The sequence below is a fragment of the Macrosteles quadrilineatus genome, unplaced genomic scaffold (genome assembly GCF_028750875.1).
Source record: "Macrosteles quadrilineatus isolate MER2022 unplaced genomic scaffold, UCM_ALF_1.0 Scaffold_2__2_contigs__length_208266976, whole genome shotgun sequence".
Taxonomy (NCBI): Eukaryota; Metazoa; Arthropoda; class Insecta; order Hemiptera; family Cicadellidae; genus Macrosteles; species Macrosteles quadrilineatus.
In genome coordinates this window covers 153,848,999-153,853,922 of record NW_026542595.1, presented here as the reverse complement: position 1 = coordinate 153,853,922, position 4,924 = coordinate 153,848,999, and positions in this window count along the sequence as shown.

Below are 4,924 nucleotides of genomic sequence, written 5' to 3'. Positions count from 1 at the left end.
GTAAGGGTAAAGACACAATTACAAATTAGAAACAGGAATCATGAGAAAATTTTAGGATTAACATTTTCGTCATCAAGTCATTCAACTAGGAATATCATCCAATTAAAAGAGTTTGCTGTAATGTTCAAACCACTAGGGTATAAATACTGCCTCACGGGATGATAAATTATCATACGAACATTAACAGCTCTTGTGACAGGAAACTATATTATATTATGATGAAGCAGGTGTTTCAATACCGCTTTTGATCTCCTTATTACAATTTAAGGACAAGTAACTTGGGAAACCCCCATCTTTCTTGAAAGTACAGTATGGTTTATACATGTTCCTAAAAATTAATAGTTTATTTTAATTTAAATCCAATTTTTTTTATTTATGTTGCTGCAAGGAAACGTGGACTTATTGTTGTTATTTATGAAATAGGATAGGTTTTTATTTATGTAAAACGGTTGTCTATTATTCACAGGGACCCTTATTTTCAAGAATCTATTTTACTTTGTAGGTTATTAGCCCAACTGTCCTTCGGTATAATGGTAATGGTAAGATATATTAACAACCACTTAGGTATAAAGACTACTCTGAAATAGCTTTAAGTCATAAATCATATTATACAAGATTTACATAAATGCATTCACTAAGTCAGAAATATATTTAAAATACCATTTATATTATAAACTATGAAATAACTTTTAAACTAAACAATATTTAATAATTAATAAAAAAGCTTGAATACACATTTTACAAAAAAATTATCCTGACCCTGTATTTTTACGGTTAAAGGAAGTTAATCCTGTAATTAACATCAACTGAGAAAAGTAAGCATTATAGTTTATGTTTATGTTTATGAATAAACGGTGTCTGAATTTAACCATTTTGATAAACAAGAAAGGGGAATTGTTTATTTATAAACAACATATTCCATCTCGTCCTGTGTACCAAGCCATATTTCAATTTCTGTAAGTGCGTTTAAAAATTAAATCACTGATTTAAATTATTCACAAAAATGAAAACATTCACAATTTTAATACATTTCAAAGACCTGCGATTACTTCCTATAAACATTTGTTGTGGTGTTTTTCTTAAACACTATTAAATAGCTTAAAAAGTTGTTTTAGTAGGTACAGTTTGTAAAATATATACATTTTACACAAACTTGTACTTTGTATTGTATTTACATTTTGCCTAAAAAGGTCTCCGGTTTGAACCTGAGTTAAGTAAGCAGCTTTATAATATTTCAAAACTGGGCTCAGCTGTCTTTGAACGTTGTGTTAAACAAAATATTCCTATCTAATAAAATAGCTGCTCTCAAAAAGCATCTCAGATCATTCCAAACTCATATTTCCCTTATATTTAGGTTAAAATGATTCTCTATCACCCCTGGCCCCTCTAGCCCCCAGCATCACCATCTCAATTGGTATTTATAATGATAATGATAAACTTATGTTAAAATTTGCAACAATATTTAGATATACCATACTTTAAACCTTAAACATATATGGACATTCCGTATAAAGTCTGTGTTTGTTAGAGTATATAGACAAACAAGTTAGAACAAGATGTTTTCTGCGCAACAAGATAAGAAACCAGCTGTTCTGTCTACGTGTATGTAAAACGTGTATACTGTATATCATCGCAGACTAGGGAACAAAAAAACTTTCAACAACAAGTACTTACAAATTAATTTTGTTCCCTAGTCTGTGATATCATGTTTGATCTATTTACCGGATGTAAAACGGCTGTGCTGAGCTTACTGTATAAAGGTATTTTACGCCACACTACACTATTTTGACACACACTTATTTTGGTAAACACTTATTTTCAGGACTAGTAACGTAATATACTATTACGTTGCCGAATAATTTGAGATAGGCCGTTTGTTCTGTTGAAGTTTAGCAGCAATATATTAAGAGTTACATTTTTATTTCATTAAGTTTTCCAAATTTCATGGTGATATAATAAAATACTCTGTGCATAAATGAAGATAATTTTATTTATTTATTTACGACAAACACCATTTTACATTGTACATTGCATTTTTTACAGATGGCGAAAGGTAAAAAATATGACGTAAAAATAACATGCGTGTGACTATTACAGCTATCTACTACCTACACTTAGAATTAACGAAACAAAGTTGAGGACATAAATAAATGATAAATATTACAGAAAGTGGATATAATGACTAGTTGCAGAAACAATAATAACAATAAATATTAACGAAGTAGTGACTAACAATAAGCAAACCCAAAATTTTGAAACACTACAAAATAAAATAAATACATAGTATGGGTGCAAAAACGGCAAATTTACAGAAGAGAACAATGTGCAAAAGGTACGATAAACTCTGAAAGAAATTTTAAGTTAAAAATAAAGGTAACAACAAGATAGACTATTGTATATTAATAAATATGAAAAAGTAATGCACAGAAGTGAGGGGAGTCGACGGCCCCAACACTACCACACACTCTTACTCAGACAGAAACATGCGCTCACTGGCTCGGAATATTGAAAAATAACTTAATAAAAATTCGAAATGTTTACATAACAGAAAAAATATCAGACCAAGAAAGGTAAAATTTACAAACGAAACTGATTTTTGGCCTCAAACAACGTAAGAATGGAATCGAACAAAGAAAAGATACCATATGCTTATAACAAGTCATCTACAGTACACTAGAATTACTAAAATACAGTACACAAGAAAGACTAAGGATGAATACCATTGGGAATATAATAGATGAGTGTTGTATCTTTAAGTTTCTTTGTATCTCTTTAAAGAGTAAACTTAGAATACCATAAACTGGCTGTTATTACTTTCACAGTATTTTATGATATTATTGTTCATAATTGGAAACAATATCTGTTGGTAATCATTTATATCTGCACTAGTGTCCCTGTTGCTCGAATTCGAGCAATTCGTTATTTTAAAACAAATTTCAACCAAGTCAGCAAATATCTTTAGCAAACTTGTTGTGTCAGGGTACTTACAATAAAATGCTTACATTTCTCAAATTTGTATATAAAGTTAAATTTTAACTACTACTTTCGTGACAACTCATATAATCTGAATTCATATGAAATATGATACTATGCTTATATTTGCTTTTAAAACGACTAAAGATATAATGTCTAGAGATCTGTCTTCTTTTCTAAGATAAATGGGTTTCTGTTTAAACCCATTTATCTTATGTTTGTGATAAAGGATTAAGACGTTCTAAAGTTAGGATGGATTGAAAACATTTTTGTTTCACTATTACAAATGTACATTGTTACTCTACAACTAGTTACAACTCGTTATTCGAATTAATGGAAGCTAAATTTAATTTAATAATTATTAGTTGGACAAAAATAGCAATATGAGTATCAACATAATAGCATACGCTGTCAACCATTTGGTAAACATAGACGATCTGTACAAACGGCTAGTTATGTTAAGTTGTGTTCCTTTTACAAACCGTTAAGGATAGAAAAAAAAGAATTAATTACATCCAAACAAAAGAAACATAATACTAACACGAGAAACATAATACTAATTCTGCTAAGAATTAAAGCAGTCTTAAAATTGTACTAATTATGTTATTAGATTAATTTGTATTCCATACAACTTAGGTCTGAAATACATTATAGTATATCACATGACACGTTTGTGTTGGTTTCCTCGCGAGTTTTTATTTATCAGGTAGCCTTGTTCACTGTTTATTTTTGTTTGTAATATTCATAACGAATTTAAGGGAAGTTGTTGTATACAGTTAGTACTTAAATTATTTTTACATTATTCTTCAATATTGTTGTACATTTATATTTTGCTATCGTATGGTTGAGCTTTCACAGGCCTTAAAAGACGTTCTTCTAAATAAAATTCGGGTTAAATTATGCTTAAGGGAAATATGCTTCGTAGTGTTAAGAGGGATGATGTATGCTGAAAAAGACAATTGAAACATATTTATTCCAACCAAGCTTTTACTTTACGGTTCTGACTAATGAAAAGTTAATTATTAATTATTAAGTGAAAGATTTATAAACTAACTTGACTTAAAGTAGGCTAAAAAGTAAAATCATATTTTAATCTGAATACAAACAAATGAGTGTGAGATTGATGAAATAATCGATAAACAGCTTTTACTGATAAGGTTAAAGGCCAAGATTATCTACCAGTCTTATTATAAATGGCAAATAGGTATGTTTTGAGTCTTTATATAAATCTTTATAAAAACAGATCTAAGAATTGAAACTAATCTTGAGCTTATTTGGGTGGATAATCACTATGCTCTGAATAGGGAGAATATGGCAAAATGAAGCCACTTTGGGCACTTTTTCCCATAAGAATGACACGGTGGGATTTTTAGCCACCTTTTGTTTCAAGTCCTACCCACTGCCTATACAATATACATTCCTATACAAATGTAGTATACTACTGTCAAACCCCAGACATATTTCCAATCCCCATCCATTCCCATATTATATATTTTCAAAATCAGACTAAAACCCCAACTCTTTTATTCACTGCCTTGGATATTGTGATGCGCTGCTGTATATGAAAATAAAATTTCCAAATCGGTATTATCAAATAGAAAAAAATACTTGCCTACTTAGTAAGAGTTTAGACTTTCGCACAAAAAAAACTCCCTTATTTAAATCTGGGAAACTATTTTCAAATTAATTTGGAAATTTTAGAACTTAAAAACTTGAAAACTTAAAACTGCTCATATCCCGAAAATGGTCAGATATATCGCAAATCAATAGCATTAAAGACTCAGAACACATTGAGTAAAATATTTCATATACAAATAGATGAATACAACACATTTGACGATTCAGGGATCTAAAAAATAAATTGTAGGTAACGATTGTAATAGCTTTTACATAGAACAAACTGTTAACTTTGTTAAACGTTAGTAGAGTCAATAGGGCAATATGACATCAC